Below are 22,724 nucleotides of genomic sequence, written 5' to 3'. Positions count from 1 at the left end.
TGGTACCAATCTATTCAACATTAAACACATAGTTAAAGTACTGTACAGTAATGAGACATAATAACTCTGGCGTTCACACAATTTCACCATTTCTAAATAATGCAATTAAAAGCTACCAAAATAAATAAAGGTTACTGTTTTTCAAAAATGCAATGTATTGAACATCAACGTTTGAAAATGGTAGCAATCTATTAAACATTAAACTTTGAAAAAAAAAGTTGAAGTATTTTTAAAATGCAAATTAGTGAAACACAACAATATTGACTAAGTTATTATGACACTTTTTGGATTATATTGTGAAAATTACCGATATTTATCTTTAAATCCTAGTATTTCACACTAGATTAATTACTGTACTACGCACATATTGACATTCACAATCAATGACGAAATAGTAATTAAGAAATTTTTAATAGAACCAACTTAAATGCCTACCTTTCCTTTGAATTACGTCCTTAAAAAACATAAAATAAACATCATACCACATACAATATCTCTAACGAAATAAAAGTTGGCAAATGATGAAGAGGCAAATAAATATAATGAAATATAATTTTTTAATAATGTTTTCATGGTGCATCTTCTCTTTCTCCAAACTCCTTACTTGGTTTCGCAAACCGAGAGTAGTGTCTGCAGGTTTTTTAGGATGAGCTTGATCGATCCAACAAAAGTAATCACATCCTCGACTTTCGTTGTTCTCCTGAATTTAAAATAAGTACATCACCATATTTACAAAGCCTAGTTTAAAATATTATTAAGGCGTTCGAAGTCTTACATAGTGCGGACATCCAAAGAAGCGACGACCCGGATTTGCTCTACTGCTAGAAGTCCAAACATAAGCTAGATCACCACAGTAGCAATGGGGGTGTCCCCCAAGTGAATTTTTCCATGAAGGGAAATCCCTCTCGAACCCGTAGGGGTCCTCTCCAGAACCAGCCACCATGTTTTTTTTTTTAACAAACCAAATTAGGGTGTTAGTGAGGCTTGAAAAGGAGTGTTTCCGTCGACCTTATGGTGGAAATAGGTTGTGAAAATAAATTTAGGGGGGAAACCGAATTTCTTTGAAAACGTTAGAGAGTATATTAAAATTGGGGAGCATATTTCGTGCTGCCTCTCAAATATTTGCTTCAAAGTCTTTGGTGCACTATACTTATATACAAAAAAGTAGTGTCAATCAATCACAAGCAGTCCAATCAAATTAAAATAATATTTTATGTTAACTCTATGAACAGTTAAAAGTACAACACATAAATATTTCTCCCCACATGAATAAACCACATATACAGCCGGTTTAGTTTGGTTTAATGGAATTGTATGAACTTTCTTATATTTTATGTTATGTCCAAATACACATGTTGGCCAAAATTAATAAACAGACTATGCAATACTTTTTCTGTATTAATTGAGTTTGCAATTTGTATGTTTATTTCTTTTAATCATATGACAACATGTATGTTAATTATTATAAATGTTGACCATACCGGAGTCCATACTCTCCAAACAAACATAAGCTGAAATATCATTTATACGGGGTCAAGTGTTGGGGTACCGGAATCACTACTCTCCCAACGAACTCACCGAATCCAGTTCGACCTGGGGTTGTACTGAGTGACACTCAACCATTGGTACGACTCACAATGTGACTTGCGGTGTTTACGGACCCGTTGACACACAATATGTACTGAAGTTAGCTTTGGGGTACAGGAATCACTACTCTCCCAACAAACTCACCGAATCCAGTTCGACCTCGGGTTGTAGTGAGTGACACTCAACCATTCGTACGACTCACAATGTGACTTGCGGTGTTTACGGGCCCGTTGTGGCACAGTATGTAGTCCAGTTCGCTTTGGGGTACCGGAATCACTACTCTCCCAACGAACTCACCGAATCCAGTTCGACCTCGGGTTGTACTGAGTGACACTCAACCATTCGTACGACTCACAATGTGACTTGCGGTGTTTACGGGCCCGTTGTGACACCATATGTAATCAAGTTCGCTTTGGGGTACCGGAATCACTACTCTCCCAACGAACTCACCGAATCCAGTTCGACCTGGGGTTGTACTGAGTGACACTCAACCATTGGTACGACTCACAATGTGACTTGCGGTGTTTACGGACCCGTTGACACACAATATGTACTGAAGTTAGCTTTGGGGTACAGGAATCACTACTCTCCCAACAAACTCACCGAATCCAGTTCGACCTCGGGTTGTAGTGAGTGACACTCAACCATTCGTACGACTCACAATGTGACTTGCGGTGTTTACGGGCCCGTTGTGGCACAGTATGTAGTCCAGTTCGCTTTGGGGTACCGGAATCACTACTCTCCCAACGAACTCACCGAATCCAGTTCGACCTCGGGTTGTACTGAGTGACACTCAACCATTCGTACGACTCACAATGTGACTTGCGGTGTTTACGGGCCCGTTGTGACACCATATGTACTCAAGTTAGCTTTGGGGTACCGGAATCACTACTCTCCCAACGAACTCACCGAATCCAGTTCGACCTCGGGTTGTACTGAGTGACACTCAACCATTGGTACGACTCACAATGTGACTTGCGGTGTTTACGGACCCGTTGACACACAATATGTACTGAAGTTAGCTTTGGGGTACAGGAATCACTACTCTCCCAACAAACTCACCGAATCCAGTTCGACCTCGGGTTGTACTGAGTGACACTCAACCATTCGTACGACTCACAATGTGACTTGCGGTGTTTACGGGCCCGTTGTGGCACAGTATGTAGTCCAGTTCGCTTTGGGGTACCGGAATCACTACTCTCCCAACAAACTCACCGAATCCAGTTCGACCTCGGGTTGTACTGAGTGACACTCAACCATTGGTACGACTCACAATGTGACTTGCGGTGTTTACGGACCCGTTGACACACAATATATACTGAAGTTAGCTTTGGGGTACAGGAATCACTACTCTCCTAACAAACTCACCGAATCCACTTCGACCTCGGGTTGTAGTGAGTGACACTCAACCATTCGTACGACTCACAATGTGACTTGCGGTGTTTACGGGCCCGTTGTGGCACAGTATGTAGTCCAGTTCGCTTTGGGGTACCGGAATCACTACTCTCACAACGAACTCACCGAATCCAGTTCGACCTCGGGTTGTACTGAGTGACACTCAACCATTGGTACGACTCACAATGTGACTTGCGGTGTTTACGGACCCGTTGACACACAATATGTACTGAAGTTAGCTTTGGGGTACCGGAATCACTACTCTCCCAACAAACTCACCGAATCCAGTTCGACCTCGGGTTGTACTGAGTGACACTCAACCATTCGTACGACTCACAATGTGACTTGCGGTGTTTACGGGCCCGTTGTGGCACAGTATGTAGTCCAGTTCGCTTTGGGGTACCGGAATCACTACTCTCCCAACGAACTCACCGAATCCAGTTCGACCTCGGGTTGTACTGAGTGACACTCAACCATTCGTACGACTCACAATGTGACTTGCGGTGTTTACGGGCCCGTTGTGACACCTTATGTACTCAAGTTAGCTTTGGGGTACCGGAATCACTACTCTCCCAACGAACTCACCGAATCCAGTTCGACCTCGGGTTGTACTGAGTGACACTCAACCATTGGTACGACTCACAATGTGACTTGCGGTGTTTACGGACCCGTTGACACACAATATGTACTGAAGTTAGCTTTGGGGTACAGGAATCACTACTCTCCCAACAAACTCACCGAATCCAGTTCGACCTCGGGTTGTAGTGAGTGACACTCAACCATTCGTACGACTCACAATGTGACTTGCGGTGTTTACGGGCCCGTTGTGGCACAGTATGTACTCATTTCATCATGAAGCGTACCAGAGTCACTATTCTCCAGACTTTATTACTACAGTCACTTGTTCTCTCAAACTACTATTGTATTCGTAACAGTATGTACTCATTTTAATATGTGAGAAACATAAAATGAAGAATAATATTAAAAGTATTTTTTTGTTACTTTTTTATATTTTTAAGCTATATTATGTTATTATATTATTTAAGATACCCTGAAGTTACTTTTTTTTTTTTTAAATGTAACTCATATAATGTTTTAAATGTAACTTATTAAAATAGTTTTATAAAAATAAGTTTATTTTTTATTTAATTTTCTAATTTCAAATATAAAAAATTTAAAAGTAGTAACTTCTTTTCATACATTAAATTTTATTTAAATTTAAATATTCTTTATTTATTAACAAAATATATAAAAAAAAAGAAAAAGACTAAAATATTTTAAAAAAAAATTAAAAAAAAAGAGAATGTTTGACAAGTTTATTATTATTATTAAAAAAAAATATATTTTTACTATATATGTCATGAGTCATATACAAATAATAAATAAAAAAGTAATTGGCAAAAAAAAAAAAAAAAAAGCATACAAGCACTGAATTAATATATTTTAAAATTATTAAAGTGAGAATATGTGAATAGCTCATTATTTCAGTTTTTTAATAATAATAATAATAAAAGAGAAATTTTTTCTAACCACAATCAACCAAACCACAACAAAATCGATAATTTCGTTGGTTGGAATTACGTCTTCCAAGGAAAAGTTAATAGGGGGTTGGGTTTGTTCAAATTACGTTTTTCAAGGGATTGACAAAATCAAATTTGTCTTGGGGTTATACCACCTTTAGCCGTACCTAGGGTTATATTAATTATTATTTTGTAATATTTGACAAGACTACACTCAACAATCACATCCACAAGTACTATATATACCCCTCTACCTCTCCTTACTCCTTCACCTCTCAATTTAAAAGTCTTTGTTTTCTTTCCTAGAAAACTCACTCCCTATCTGTAGACGTATGTATAGGGATAATATATATAAAAAAAAAAGTAAATTATGTATTGTTGTTGCACCGAAGTGAAGATGTGTAAACAAAAGGATTGGTATGCACTACAACCGTGTGTTGCAGGTGCATCAAGGGAATTTCAGCAATTCAATCAATCATCTCATTAGAAATTTCGGTAATAACTCAACTATTTACGTCTATTTTTTTAAAAATTATATTATTACGAATTGTTTCTTAAAAATTTTATGTATGTGGTATATGTATATTCAGGAAACGTTGACGAAGGTTTCGGATGGGTGGAGTAGGGTGGCCCGAACAACTTCCAATACGGGCACCCAAATATGCCATCCAACCGAACCTAAACCTCCAATAAGGCCACCGAGGGATGAGTGTTATCTATCATATTTGACACAACGGTGCGCCATACTCTCGAACAAAATGATACGCGGGAGGCAAATGTCAGCGTTTTTACATTTTTAGGTAAAATTATTATTTTATTATAAAACCGTACTTGGGTGAGTTTTAAGTATATATGTCACATCATATGTACTGTAGGAGTTTTTATTAACAAAAGACAAAAATTAATCCATTTTGTTGGGTTAATCGAAATGTTAATCCATTAGTTGGTTGTTCACTTTTATTATTTGAAAATTGTAATGTTGAATACTTTATTGTAATCAAGAAGTGAGAAATTGTAATGTGGTTACTACAAATTAATTAGCATATATAAAAGATTTCTTTATTCTAATAACGTATTTCTACGTATGTCTTTCCAACCCTAAAATCAATTTTCAACAGTCACAGAAATAAATTATATGAAAATATGTTTGGAACGTATTTCAATGTACGTCAGAAGCTGGATCTCCCATATCTCAATAAGTTCAAGTTTGAAAATAACGTACATCAATATACGTGCAGAGTACCTTAAATCGAAAATACAGTACGGTGCAATTATGTTTACTCAATATTTGAATTTAATGAGATAATAAGATTTTTTTTCAAATGTAAACTATAATTTCGAACATATTTATTCGTACATTACTTATTTTAATACATTTTGAACCATTTCCTATTTAGGACCACGTTTTTAAGTTGTTGGGAATTATTTAAAAATTGTCCAAATATTGTAATCTTCTTAACCAAGTATGGACTATTTCCTCTTTAATTTGTAGATACTAACTAAAAAAATCAATAGTTCTCTTATCAATATTTAATTTTCTGTGTACGTCCCACAGTGTACTCACTGACGTTAAATGGAGTATTTCCTACACTTTAAATAACGTACGTCAGCGATTTCACAGTGTAACATCAAATCAAACTGACTACATTCTGACATGCAGATCTCATGGGATTCCCTGATTTGAGTTAATTAATATACTATTTCAAAACACGAAACCTACCAGTAATTACTTAAGGAGATTTAATATTTGTATATACTAATATGACATTTTTCTTATTAAAATTTGGACAAATCAATTAGGTCAGATTTAATAAATTATGATAGTAGTACCAACAACGATTATGATGTCAAATTTTAATAAATTATTCACTACTGAAATGAGTAGATGTCACATCACCTTTTTAAATTTCACCATTTAAACCATGTACTTATTATTACCATAACATTTAAATATTTAGGTGACAAAGTATTCATTAAATAATTACTCCTTCTGTGGGATCCGACCAAAATATTAAAAAAAAAAGTCATACATGTCACGTGAATTCTTCGAGTATTGTGCCAAATATTATAAAAAAAAAACTTGTTTTTATTATTTATTATAATTGTAGGGAATGTTCTATTCTATGTACCTTATATTTTGATCTCTATAAATAGACAAACATCCTACATATAGTTACTTTATTTCTAATAAAATAATTAGGATTAATACAATTAAGAGCACCATGATTTGATATCAATATATTATAACATTTTATGTTAATACATATAATACAGTTTTATTTTTTTTTTCTTTTTCTCAAAATTAATTTTATAACTCTAAATTTTAATGCATATGGTGCATGGGACCTCACATTTGATCTTTATGTTCAATTAATATTGATTTTTTTTTTATATATATTATTTTATTTAGAAACATTTTGTGTTCTTATTTAAATTTAGGCTAGTAAATTTAAATTAATACAACATTTAACAAAAAAGAAGGCAAACACTCATTTTGACAAATTATTTAGATGGTGTTTTGGCACTATAATTACAAAATAAATTTTATTCTTAACAACTGAATTTTTTTTTTAATAATACAATTATAAGTGTTTGACAATATTTTCAGAAGATTTTTTTTTAAAAATAAAAAAAAATATAAAATTTTGAGAACACCAAAAAGTTATTTGTCGGAGTTTAATTTCATCAATTTTTTTTTCCAAATTACTTTATCTCATTATTATTGAAAAAACTTTTAAAATGCATTTCTTTTTTATGAATATATTTATTAATTTTTTTATTGAAGTTTATTTTCTAAGAAAAAAAGAAAGAATAAATAAATAATTTCTGTTTTTAGAAAATTACATCAAACAAATATTTTTTAATTTTTGAAAACTTCAAAGTATGTTTTATATTATCATTATTTTAAACAATTTAAAAAAATAAAAAAAAAAAACCAGAAAAATTCAGAGTTTTTATATTTAAGATTTGAAAACAATTTTATGTTTTTATAAACTCAAAAGGTGGGTCTACATAAAAATTCTTGATTTAGTTAAATATTTTCAAAAACAAAATCTGGGTATTATTTTGAATTTTAGATTGAAAAATAAAAACACTATTTTTTATGTTTCAAACCATGTACTTATTATTTAAAGATGGTGATGTGACATTTTTATACGGCTGTAATAAATCAATTCACATCATTCATTATGTCTTCCATCTGTACTAATACTTAAAAGCATTTTATTTTTACTTTAATTCTGGAAATTATTATTTAAATCATAAAACCGTACGTATATTTGTTTTTAATATAAACATGTCACATCACTTAGTACTTTCCCGATATTGCTTAGATTTTGTTTGTGGGATTTGATTCACCTTCTCCTTCTATTAAAATTGGTTAACTAATAAATGGGTAAATATTACCATTGTCAAAATTTATTAACTATTAAATGGTTAAATTCGGAAAAAGAAAACCAATATTATTACATCAACCCAATCACGTGTACATCAACCCACCAACCCACTATATAAGTAAAGGTTATGTCTATTTACTAAGCATTTTTATCAAACCCCGTTTTACTGTTACCTACATCAAATTGACCCTTACCAAAACTTCAACCCTTTTGAAACAAGTCCTCAAAAATCCCCACCGCATCCTTTTTCTTCCACAAGACCCGTAGGTACACCGTCACGGAGTCCAAGACTCCGTTCAGCGTCCATGTCAGGATGTCCCAACTGTGCAAGGCTCGAGTCTGTTCTCCACGAACACGAAAAAATTATAAAGAAGGCTCATTTACGAGCCACGGAGGCCAAGCAAGAGTCATACAAACTCGCGGAACATCTGTACCATTCAGCCCACGCCATGCAAGAAGCCAACACTTCAAGAGAAAAATTAGAGGGTATCATGGATGACATTCTCGACTACACCGAGGTGTCCATTCCCCACTACCCACTTCATGTGAAACAAGAATCACCAAGCACTACTCCAAGAGAAAGCCCTTCACGACCAAAGTCCCCGTTCAGAGACAATAGCCCTCCGTCTCAAAGGAAGTTCCCTCAAGTTATAGAACTTGATTGAACATCCGTTCGGTTTCGCCGTGGTATTTTTCATATATATATACTGTACTTTTGTTACAACTCATCTCATATGGCCGTTGAATCAACTTTTTGTTAGGCCATTTAATGAGATTGAAGCACTTCTATTATATATCTACTTGTTTGTAACTTTACTATATTATTTTAAGTTTTTTTGCTTTCTCGTTTGCAATTTGTGATTTCACAATGATTCACTTCACTTTTACTTCCACAATTAATTAATGAGGAAAGTGACATTAATACTCCAAAATAAACCAAAGTACATATTTCATAACAAATACTGATCGTACAACATTATAGCTTAAAATATAAAATAACATAACTTGGACACTAACACAAAGTGCATCATTTATCGTTTACGGGAGAAGTATCCACTCCTCCTTTGTCCCCAACTTCTATATCATCTCCATTTCGGTCCTCACCTTTCTCGCCGAATCTTTCACATTGTCCTGTTCGGGTGATTTATTTGCACCGTAACATTCACCCTCATCAAACAAAGTGAGCAAACGGAATTAAGGATAGCCTCTTCATCATTATCATCATCGGGTAATCCCACATGCGGGGAAACTCATTAACACAAAGCAAAGTTCTCTAACTTTACGCCCAAGAAGCATTCTCCCGTCTCTCCATGTAGACATAAAGCAGAAAAAGCTTCTATGAAAGATTCATAACGAATTATTTTTATGGACGCATCAGAAGTAGTGTTTTTGCTTACAGCATCTTCGTACGTACTATAGATACCTTCATTTGGTCCATTGAAAATAACCCAAAGGTGGACTCGAACTCATACTTGATATATTGTAATGCTAATAACTAAGTTACAAATTAATTTCTCTATAAACTTGATGCTGGATTGGAAAACGTCTCAAGTGTCTTATATAAGTCGTGGAGAATAACCCTATAGTACGTTTTTTAGTTAGTCATACTCCATTGGGATGTACTCCATTGGGCAAATGTGATGTGTCAAAAGAGGGGTGCTTAAATCTCCGAATTACACAATTAAATACACGTGTAGGCGTACGTAGTATGGTCAAATGTCAACATTATTCATCAATCCCGTTTTTCCAAAAAACCTAATGTCCTACGGTACTGTTCTAACGTACGACGATGGTTTAACTTATAAGAAGATGTAGGTGAAGGGCCCATTAATATCAGCCCAACATAAATAAATCCCCAACATATATAAATCAGTAAAACTACCCATTCTACTAAAAAAAGTCATCACTTTAATACACGTGTACACGCATGGGGTTTTCATAATAGTACTGCGTTATCTTTGTAAAGTACAGGAATGGTTGAATTCATTAAAAGATGTTGGTATAGGCCCATTAATATAAGCCCAATGGATTTAAATGTGAACAACTAACCATTTATTAAAATTTTCTTCTTTTCTTAACATATTTTTTTTTCAAAAACAATAAAAGTACAATGTTTTATTTCGGACGTACGAATATGGTTCAACTCATTGAAAAACTTAGGTGAAGGCCCATTAACATAACCCCAATCTATTTAAATCCCACCACCAAACCTTTCAACTCAATAACATCAACCCTTCAAATTTTTCGTCAAATAACCTTATTTCACAATTACATGTGGAATGAAATTAAAACAATTTGTACTATTATACTGTTATGACGTACGAGAGGAGTTGAGTTCAGATTGTAATATTGAAGAGGCCCATTAATATCAGCCCAACAGCTTTAAATGTGATCACCAACTCCACACAACCCTATTATCTCAGCCTTTTAAACTCACAAAATCTAATTTCAATCCCCTCAGCACCCTCTACACCTTACTCCTCATCTACAATTCTTACAAATCAATAACAAGCCAACATGAATGACGAACACACTTATGAATGGGAAACCATCACAGCAGAGCTAAACATCATAAAACCAGTGAATGAGATTGAGATACAGGACGTGCTAGGCAAGAGTCTCGACAAACTGGAAAAATGGGAAGCATTCTACGAAATGTATGCGAAACGGATGGGTTTCGGCACAAGGAAAGACGATGTACGACGTTCTCATGGGGTCATTGTAATGCGGAGGTGGGTTTGTTGTTCGCAGGGTTCGAAAAATCGCATCACCGGACACACCAAGAAAAAAAAGACCTCATGATGTCACTAGAACCGGATGTCAGGCAGCATTGCGTATTTTACTCACACAACCGTGTAACACTTGGAAATGCAAAGAGTTCAGCACAATGCACAATCACGAGCTCGCTTCATCAAGTGAGGTACAATTTTTGAGATCATATAGAGTTGTCTCCAATGGGTTGCTTGCCCAAGTTAGGTCGATGAACTCCGTAGGAATTAAAACTGCCAACATAATGTCTCATGTTGCTTTGCAAAGTGGAGGTTACGAGAAAATGCCATGTCAACTTCGAGATGTGTACAACAGGGTTGCCGGTGCGAAGCGAGAAGAGAAGATAGAGACGGACTCAGAAGGGGCTCTGGGATTTCTTGATTGTCTCGCAGAGAAGGATCCTAATTTCTTCGTTGTCTATCAGGTTGACGACGAGAATTGCTTGGCTAACTTATTCTGAGCAGATGGAAACTCACGCGTGGACTATGTAGCTTTTGGGGATGTACTAGGATTTGACACAACCTACATGACGAATGAGTACAATAAGCCCCTCAATGTTCTCATTGGCGTCAACCACCATTTCAACACATGCATCTTCGGATTTGCTCTCCTCCTCCACGAGAAGCTTCCATCATATTCTTGGCTACTTCAAAAATTTCTAGAATGCCATGGAGATAAGAAGCCAAGTGTTGTAGTTACTGACCAAGATGCGGCCATGAAACAGGCTATCGTTGAACACATGCCTGATGTTACGCACCGTCTCTGCGCTTGGCATCTCAATACAAATGCTTCGAAAAAGGTTAAAGATCCGATCTTCTTAAAAACATTTAAGGATCTCATGTACAACTACTACGAGGAGGAAGAATTTGAAGCAAGATGGTTAGACGTCATCCAAACCCAACAACTAACAGATAATGAATGGTGTCAAACAACATTCGAGTCAAGACAACAATGGGCAGAAACGTATTTAAGGGGTTCATTCGTTGCAGGAATGAGAACCACACAACGTTGCGAATCCATCAACTCCGCTCTAAAAAAATTTTTAGAGAAGAATTATTGCTTGCGTGAATTTGTAACAACCATAGATATGACAGTCTCAAAGCTCAGACACAACGAGACTGCAAATGACTTCAAAAGTAGATGCACTCGACCTCACCCACCTAATCCTACATGCTTGACCACTTACTACAACCAATGTGCTGAATTCTACACAAGAACTATGTACCACAAGGTTGCTGAGCAGCTTGATTTAGAGAATAACTATTTTGTCCTAACTCAAGAGCAAGAAGGAGAGTGGCAGATATTCACCATTGGAAAGTTCCGGCCATCCGACGTCCAATACCGAGTTCATTACTGTGAAGGCCGACGAGCACTACACTGTAGTTGCTTGCTCTATGAAAGTCAAGGGTACCCTTGTAGACATTTATGGGCTACAATGAAAAGATTAAACATGAGAAGAATACCTAATTCTCTTCTCATGAAGCGATGGAGCAAATCCGCAAAGATAAATCTCCACCTACATTTTAACCCGCCAGCACAACCACAACAGCACATTTACGAGATGGCTAGGTTTGGATCTCTCAGTTCACTGACTTATAACTTCACTTTCTATGCAGCGAAATCAGAGGACTCGTACAACCGTGCAAAGGAAGAGCTTGAACGGCTAACTCTAATGTTCAAGGAAGAATTTGACTTGAATTCCAATCCGGAAGGAGAGACGCCACAACCTGGAAGATATCGTAGCAACCCCAACATTATTAAAGACCCCGAAGTTGTGAGAACAAAGGGTACGGGAAATACAAGGGAAGGACCAAACGGGGAGCAGATCCCAAGAAACTCAAGACATTGTCGCATTTGTCGCTCATCAGACCATGATTATCGACGGTGCCCAAATCGTCAACATAACACTGGATCTCAGGGGCAACAACCTCCAAACAATCAACCAGCATCTGACTCATTCAATGACCACTCCAACGCGTATTTCCCGGAACCGCCTTCCTCCACACAAGAATCTTACTATGGTCATTCTTATAACTAGCTACTTTTAGCCATTGTTGTTTTAACGTTTATGACTCTACTTATTGCTTCAAAAATTCTACATTTATATACTTCTTGTTATGTTTGCTGTGTTTAAGGTAATTCTCTCATCTTCACCAAATCTCAAAATTATTATTGACGAACAACTAAATTATGCCTAGGAAAAAAAACTGAATCTTATAAGGTGAAAAAATATATTTTTCTGGTAATTTTTAATATACGAAATATTTACAATTACAAAATTACACCAACTAAAAACTCAATGTATAACAACAAATAATTTCATCACTAAAAAAAAATTTCTAAACAATATACTACGAAACGTAAATGAACGTACTCGGTACGTGAAATTTTGTACTCGGTACGTGATATTATGTACACTAATTTTACTAAACATCACGCAGAAATAAGTAATGTACACGGTACTCTATATAATGTACTTAATTACCATCCCACAAATACATATGATCTTATGAATGAAGGAAAATACCAAAATAGCCTTAATCCGACAACATGGACCCACTGCGTACAGTGTTTTCGTACCATCAACTGCCAGGAACAGTGAAGACTGATGTACCTTTTTGTACTCTAACTAACACAAACAGTACCATTTTGTACTTTTTCCGTACCTAATTATTTTTTAATTAAAAAAATAAACTCCCAACCGGTAACCACACCTACAACAACCGGTTACCACTTACATTTCAAAAATTAAAAAATATTTAAAAGTACGGTGGGGCCCCCCTGCCGTACAACGGATTCCAATCCGTGTTTTGCATATATGGGCACAAAATCGGCTGCCTTTCTGAATCAATACATTCATATATTAATATAGATTGTTCTAAAGCATGAAAACTCATTTTGAAAAAACAAAGAAAGCTAAAAAAAAAAAAATATATTCGGACCCGAAATTTTTGGTGATTTTAAAGTCTTTGTTTTACGTGTTTTCGATGCATGAAATCTATATGAATGTCTTAATTTTTGCATTTAGATTCATTTGGAAAAAAAAAAAAATTGGAGTTTTTGGTCCGTTGGTTGTTTTATTTCATTTTTCTTTTTTCGGTGTTTATTTGGAATTCTATATACATCACTATATTCATATAGTATTATAGATCGATCTAAACATGTGAAAAATCATTGAAATATTCACATTAATTTTTTAAGAACTCATACGGACTAGAAATTTTTTATTAAAATTAAAGTCCAATTTTTACGTGTTTTAATTGCCTAAAACCGACATGAATCTCTATATTTATGCATGGAGATTCAAATGGGAGTGATTCCATAAATTTTTTATCGTCGGAATTCGTTTTCCTGTTCGGGTTTGGGTCGGACAGTTTTTTTTTTCAATAAAAAAAAAAGGGAAAATTCCAAATTTTTATTTATTTGGAATATTAGTTATTTTCCTATTTTGTGTTAATTTAGTCAATAAATTACATTCATTCAATTTCCATTTTTAATTTAATACATATATTTAGAATTAATATGTTATTTAGTATAAATTGAAAATGGAAATTTGTTTTAAATTGGTAATTAATTACATGATTTATTTAGGCATGTAATAATTGTGCATTTAATTATTTATTACCAAATTTATGTAATTTATTGTTTAAATTAATAAAAGTTGAAAAAAAAAAATCTGCCATTAAGTATATTCTTTAATTTTTCATTTAATTCATTTCATATAATTAATTGTACTAATTTGTATATTTACCTTATTTATACAAATTAATTATTAGTACAAATATTTAAGATATTATATGGTCATAAATGCATAATTAATTACATATCATGGAATTAAGTATTTAATTTATTATCATACAATAATTGTTTTAATTTGTATTTATTTGGAAAATTTATTTTTAATACAATTAATTTTGATTTGTATGATTTAAATGCTATACATAAATTCCTTTTATAGTGCTAGATATATTTAGAAATGTTCAAATATTAAGATAGGTTGAATATTTTATATAGCACATTAAGTTTCATAAAACTTCATAAAATTATTCATAAAATATTCATAAAACTTCCTAAAATGAATAAAATATGAATAAAATGTAAGTAATTTTGTGGTTTGACATAAGAAAACATGAACTTGGGACAAATGCTCATATCTAGAACGGTTTTTAATGATCTTCGGACCACCACACTAAGAGCACTAATCTCAGTGATTGTCTACTATGTTAATAACAAAATTACTTTTAGGTAGAGCCCAATACCTAATGTCAAAGTGAAAATATAATTTTATATAATTAGGGAGTAGCCACAGCATCCTTATTTGTATAAAATTATATATTAATTAATTAAAATTCACCTTAATGGACATAACTTGTAATTAATTATATAGGTATAATAATTTTACCCCACAGGGATTTTATTATATTTGTATAATTAATTAGGATAATATGTTAAATTAAATTCTCTTAATTTACCCCACAGGGAGTTATGGGGATTTAATTTAATAGTGTTATCACAAATTTAATTAAAGATAGATAATAAACCTTCATTTTCCAAAACTAATTGTTTAATTAAATCTATCATAAAGTTCATCTAATTTTATTAAATTTAAAATTTAGCCCACATGCAATTTTGGATTTAGTAAAATTTTAATCTTCAGTTTATACTTTGGTGTCTAGTGAACCACATAATTTTAAATAATTAGGGAGTAGCCACAGCATCCTTAATTATATAAAATTATATACATTAAGTGGATCAAGATCACATAATGGACATGAATTATGTGAACATAATAATCTTACCCTACAGGGATTTTATTATATTTACATAATTAATAGGTTAAATTAAATTCTCTTAATTTATCCCACAGGAAATTATGTAGATTTAATTTAATAATTTTATCATAAAGTATAAAATTTTGAAACATTTATAAATAATTAAGTGTTTCATACCTTTCATTGAGATAGAAATATTAAACTTTAAGTTTTTCATAAATTGTGTAAATCTATCATAATCTACATCTAAATCTAATCTTATTAAATTAAAAATTTAGCCCACAGGCAATTTTTGTTTAATAAGATTTCATATGTAAGCATGTTTATTCATTGGTAAAAACATGATTCATTTAAACCTCAAAACTATATATGTAATTTTATTACATCACTATTCATAAATTTCTTCCATACCAGTAGAAATTTCCAAAAATTTATTCTGATAACTTAATCTAAAATGTACAGTTTTTACTGTATAATTAAGAAAAATAAATCACACTTTATTATCACCAATAAATTTTAATTTATTGTGTATGAATTCATTCTAATATAGTTAATGTGATTATTAACACATAGTGGATTATTTTAGATTGTTATTCCACATTCATAATTTCTAGCAAGGTTTACAAATAAACCTAAGAAAGTCAGTAACTGTGAGCAAATCTTATCCACAGACAAGATAAGTTCTCACATTTAGAAGTTTAAGGAACAAGCAATATAGTAGTGGCTTTGTTTTAAAATTGGCAAAGACCTTTATGTTCCAAGATTCTTTTGAAACTTGATTTAGACACATTTAAAGGTCTTTACTACAAATGATGTCACTCATAAAGATATGCAAGTTCAATCTGACAATAAGAAATGTGTTATTAATAAGAATTCTTCTACATTATAGCACCAAAAATTATGGAACATATCTCCATAAATAGAATAAATGTTAGTAAATGGTGGGGATCTTCATTACACTGATTTTACTAACTTTATTTAGAACTTGTGTGAAATTCATTAAGAATATGTATTCCAACAAGTAAAAATCGGTGCATATTAGAATTCTATCACATTAGAAATTATACAAGTCAATTAATTTTGAAGACATGGACTCAAATTTTGCATCTCTTTTTTAATGATTACTCACATAAATTATTTTTCTACAAAAGTATAGATTTATATGTTTCAAAGACATTTAAATCTTAAGTAGAGAAATAGGGCATTTTGTATATTAAGATAGTGAGATCAAATATAAAATGGAGAATACTACATTAAAATTCGTGAGTATGGATAAACTCCCAGTCCATTTGTAAAGTTTCTTTAAAAGCATGGATTCATTGCCCAATACATATGCTTGGTACACCTAAATCACAATGTGTGATAGATTTAAGAAACTAAGCATTTTTTTGGACATGGGGTGGAGCCTACATAGCAAACTCCAAACCTTCCTAAATCTTTGTATATTGATACTCTTCAATGGGGTGTACATATCGAATCGAGTTCTAATCAAAGTTGTTTCTCAAACATATTTTGAGTTGTGATAAGGTTGGAAACTAACTTGATGACATGTACACATTTTATTAATACCCATATATAGTTAGAGTACAATTGTCAAAGAAAAGATCTGGGCCCAAAACCATAAATGAGCATATTTCATTTAAAAAGCTATAAGGTTTAAGGGTTACATATTTTATTATCCATCTCACAACACTAGAACTGTGGAATTAAGAATTGACTTGATCAGTGGGAGTGATCAATCTAGGAACCTAGTTTCTGAGAAAGATCATTCATATTTTCTAAAACTTCCACCTCAAGTGTTAGATTAATTATGATTCACAACAACCCTTAAGATTAATGGTTATTGAGAATTCATAACTAATCATAATAATCTACAAGTCATTGATAAAATTCTAATAAGTTATGTTATTTAGTAATTGCTTATAATTTCTAAAATAACATGCATATTGAACCATTTGCTCTTTTAAGAGTTTTTTTGGTCCATCCTTAAGATGACTTATTAGAACAATAAGATCAATGTTTTCTAGTGATTACATTTTGTACAATAAGAGTTCAACTACAATATTAATTTGAGACACAAATTAAATTATAGAATGATAAAGAATTGAAGTTGTAGTACAATATGCCATGAATGAAGAAATGAATATCTTAAAGATCAATAAAGTTTATCTTTAGTAAAGTTGCCTAATGGGGTGGAGAACATTAATTAAGCATAGGTTTTTTCTCCAATAATATTCATTAGGCAACATTGAGAAACATAAAGATATAAAAGAATATTCATTGCTAAGAAGTTCATTTTGAACTAAGAATCAATAACAAAAGAGATTTACATTCTCACTTGTTTTTATAAATGATTCTATTATAGACTTTGGCATTTGTTGCTCGTTTCAATTTATTAATCAATTCCAAACAGTGAACTAGAGGAGAAGGTATACAGACTGCCATAAAATTTTTCCTCTAATAGTGGTGAACATATGCAAGCTTAAGATGTCTACCTATAGATTAAAACAAACATCTCACAAATTGGTATTATATCATCTTTTCTTTAGGTTTGAAAAGAGAATTATGGAAATAATTATATACCAAAAAGTTAGTGGGAGTAATATTTGTTTTATACGTCGACAATATGTTACTTACAAATGATGATAAAAGTTTTCTATATAAGTTGAAATCATTCATATCTTAAATTATTATTTTGAGATAAGGAATATAAATAATATATATAATTTTAATTAATTAGAGAGTAGCCACAGTATCTCTGATTAAATAAAATTATGTATTATTCATCAGATATAACTTTTATCTTTAAGTGTGATAAATTCAACTCGAACCAGCATCTGAAACATGATCTGGAGTGAGAATAAATTAAGAACATTCATTTACTTCTATTTTAGAAGCCTAATGTATGCCTAAGAGTCTGAATAAGACTTTGAATTACATTTGTTTCAGGATCGTTAAGTAGTATCAGAATAACTAAAGTTAAGACCACTTTATTTTTCATACAAAGTGATGAGGTATCTTTAAGATACTAAAAATTATATTCATACATATTTTAAGATGAATTGACCATCTGGAAATATAGTTAACCAATTAGATTCTAACATACTTCACTGGTTGTATTGATTCACGTAAATCAATATTTTATTACGTCCTTAAGATTACCAGTAAGTTATATTGTAGAGAATCTTGATTGTTATTTCTACTATAGAAGTCAGATTCATTTATTGTTTTGAGGATACATCTCGTATGATGTATTATAGAGTTTCATAGTAGGCCTAGAGTTCAGAATTACAGTTTCATTAGGCCATTAAGAAAATTTTGCGATAAATTCAGCTACAATATTTATGGCTAATAACTCTAAGAGTACTGGTCGAAGCTAGCATATCGACATTAAGTATTTAGCCATAAAAAGGCGTGATAAGTGGTCATTAATCACGCAAACTGAATTGGGTGATCGCATAGATCCTTGACTAAAGGCATGCCGCAACACAAATTCAAGGATCATAAAGTAAATATGGGATTCAGTTAACCCATATGCAGTTTTTTTTTTATTTGTACAACCAAAAATTATTTAATGAAACTCTAATTTCGATATTTTCTCATATTTATGTGCACCTTAATTTCATCTGAGAAAATTATCGTAAGAGGACCTGAATAAACATAAGGGTTAGGGTTTATTCACTTAAGTACATTGCCACATAAAGTACATTATTATATAATAAATATATCGTAATACATGGAAGATAATACTTGACTTATAATGAGGACATGTCGCTATGATTCGTATGTTTATTATATAATGAGGAACGTTTGGGTTTGAATGTTTTAGTTTAAATGCTGACCAAGTGGGAGAATATTAGAATATTTCTAATTAAGGAAATAAAATAATATTATTGATTCTGATAAATGAATATTTTATATTCATTGAATCTGGACAGAATCAATTACGTAATATTCTATATATGGTCAGATTTCTATATTCATTACCTGATTTGATTTCCTGAATTAATTGTCAAAATATTCTGACAATTAATGTGGCACAGATACTGATGGAGTATCTCACCTATAAATATAGGGTCTCGGTCCCCGAGCTCCTCACTCATTCTGTTCATAACAGCAAATTCCATCTAAAGAGAGTTGAGAGAGCGAGGAAGCCCGATTACCCATGGTAGTCAATTTCCTTTGCAGATCAAAGCTTATGTGGGTTTGAAGCTCAAGATTCAATGGCTGGAGGTATTTCGATCCTTAAGTTATATAGTGTATATATTTGTTTAATTCCGCATTTTATATACACATACATATATTTCAGTTTATACATATAAATTGTCTAACATTTAATTCATTTTTAATATTTTATTTTTGAGTAATACGGATTCTGTATCCCATTCTTGTGTTTAGTTGCCTATCTACAAATAGGCTTACTATATCAAATTATCAATTATTTCTAAGACTAAGATGAACGAATGTAATGTCTCTTATTTGAAGCTATCATAAAAGTAATTTGTAGACATTAATATAATGTCTCTTCTATTTTATTATTTTTTTTATATTTCACTAACTGATTGAGTTTAATGTTTATTACACAAAGAAATAAAAAAGTTAAACAAAAAGGTATCTCAATTTGCATCAGAAAAGATTTCTAAGTTCAAGGGAAAACAAAAAAATATTTAGTGTACTTACAGGATGATACTTTAACAGATTATTGATGACAGTAAGTCGAATCATCTCTAACATATCAAAATCCTCAACTTGAAGTTCATTTGTGACCTCACCATGTCGTGAGAATCCACAAGAGCCTTTACGAACCCAAAAAAAAAAAGTCAACAAGGATTAACCTCCTCACGCGCACCTCACAAAAACAAGGGAGATAAAAAATTAATGTAGGCCAAAAGAATAGCAATTGTCAATCAAAATAAAATTGGTTTAGTAATTTTCAATGTTTAACACTAAACATAAGCTATCAAAGCCAAATTGATTTAGTGGAGATTGAACCTTAACACCGATAATAGAATACTACAAAAGCCACTAAATCATCTCAGAATGTACAGATAATATCTTCAATCACTGGTACCAAATTAATAATTCGAGCTTATTCAAAAAAAAAATATATCAAAATACCAACAAAAATAATCTCTTTCCTTTAGCAGTAAATGGTAAGGAATAATTACTTCAATACCATAGTGAGTCTATCTAAAGTTAATCAATTTTTTTTAATTCAAAGTCAGAAAATCCATAACCATACTATTAAATCAAAGTTAAGACTTCATCAAGTTACTATTCACCAACTACAACAACCAAACTAATGAAAATACAAAAATCCTATAAAAGATCATTTATTTTTAAAGGCAATGAAGGCCTAAGATAAGTATACAAAAATAAATTCAAAAACAGAAAATACCAGAAAAAAAAATTCAGAAAAACATACTCGGTTATGATCAATGACGTCAACGATAACAACAACCTGGTTATAGTCCTTTCCGTAGTTGACGAGAGCCACTCTTGAGTATCTTGATTCATATTCTCATTAATTTTAAACTATTAAACAGAAAATTCACAACAAATCTGTTAAACACAACAACTATCAGTTCAAATATTAATGGGATTTTTTTATTTTTATTTTATTATTTTATTAAATATAAATAAAAAGTTACCCACGAATTTCTCATAGTTATATAGGCACACTTTTAGAATAGATATAGGTTTAAAGACCGCGCAAAGCGCGGTTCGTTATCTAGTTATGAATAAATGACTATTTTGTTTTTGAGGCTCATTACTACAAATTCTGCTTTGTAGAGAGATTGAATACTTCTATTATATTCTAACTAGAAAACGGAGCCGCACTTCGCGCAGCATGTAAATGTATTTTAAAAATACTGAAATGGAGAACCATAAATTACTCCTTCAAAGTACCAACATATTTAAGTAACATTATTCTATTGACATTATACTTTTTTTTATACAGTATAATTTTTAATTTTAGAAATGTATAAATAGATTAATTAGTATGTGTATGTTATAATTGTTTTATTAATTGAATTCACATCATATAACATGTTTTTTGTTTTATTTTTTATTTTTTAATTTTATCGAAACAAAAACCATAACGTACCTACATATTATGTAACTAAAATAATATAAAAAAATATTACATCTTTATAAATAAAATTATTAACTTATTAATTATATTACTTCGATAAATACATAAATTATGTTTTTATTTATGAGAAAATAAATACATAAACTATTAATAAATTAACTATGTGAGTTATTTTTAATAAAAATTATTAGGAGCTATTAATATATAATAAATATATTAATTAAAAATACAATAATTTTTTAAAATTATTTTATTGTGTGGTATTAAGAATGTTATTTGCATAAATACTTATGAGAATTAGGATACATTTGTGATTTTAATTATAATATTAGTAATTGTTATTGGAGATAATAATGATAAGTTTTATTGTATATATATATAGTATATATTACAGTTACATGGGTATACATTAATTTATTATAGTTATATATTGATCTTAGTATATGTATATATTAAATTGATACGATTTTTAAAGTATATAATTATGTAAATTATATATATATATATTAAAATGATAAGTATGAGAGATCAATTAATTTTGATGAAAATATTAAAGTAATTGTAATATAAATGTTTGCTCTAATTTTATCCTCATTATTTTTAAATACAAAAAAAAAAAAAAAAAAACACGAATTAGAAAAAATCAAAATTAAATCTCTTCTCACCTCTCTCTCTTTTTGACATAGGTAATCTATTCTCACCTAATCATCAACATTATATAGATAGATTGATTGATCCTAATAAAATTAGTTTAGAAATTACTATGTACTTCTCTCTCAAATAAAATTAGTTTAGAAATTACTATGTACTTTCATTTTAATTTATATTTTATATGAGAAAAAATAATAATAATAATAGTGATGATAATAGTAATAGTGAAATTAAAATGAAACTATTGGAATTCGAGTTGGAATTTGAATAAGTATATATAATTATACTATGATAATTAAACAAATAAATTGAAAAAATTATAATATAATGAATAATAGAAAGAAAAATAATAATAAAAAAAAAAGTTATAGAAGAGGTCATTTTTCACTTCTTTATTCCTTAACTATATATCACCTTAATTTTCAATTATCTAAATAAATATATAAATTGATGTATAATAATAATAATAATAATAATAATAATAATAATAATAATAATAATAATAATAATAATAATAAATTTTATAATTGATACAAAT

At 31.2% G+C, this 22,724-nt stretch overlaps 1 long non-coding RNA gene across 1 annotated transcript in view; it reads right to left on the bottom strand.

The window, feature by feature from the left end:
• Nucleotides 1–21,497, bottom strand: part of LOC133030171 (uncharacterized) — a 29,972-nt gene extending 8,475 nt beyond the window's left edge. The window contains exon 1 of the long non-coding RNA XR_009684023.1: nt 20,119–21,497. This is a non-coding gene — a long non-coding RNA (uncharacterized LOC133030171). The remainder of the gene's footprint in view (nt 1–20,118) is intronic.
• Between the last annotated feature and the right edge of the window lie 1,227 nt (nt 21,498–22,724).

This window comes from Cannabis sativa, chromosome 8 (genome assembly GCF_029168945.1).
Source record: "Cannabis sativa cultivar Pink pepper isolate KNU-18-1 chromosome 8, ASM2916894v1, whole genome shotgun sequence".
Taxonomy (NCBI): Eukaryota; Viridiplantae; Streptophyta; class Magnoliopsida; order Rosales; family Cannabaceae; genus Cannabis; species Cannabis sativa.
This window is presented reverse-complemented; position numbering and strand designations above follow the sequence as displayed.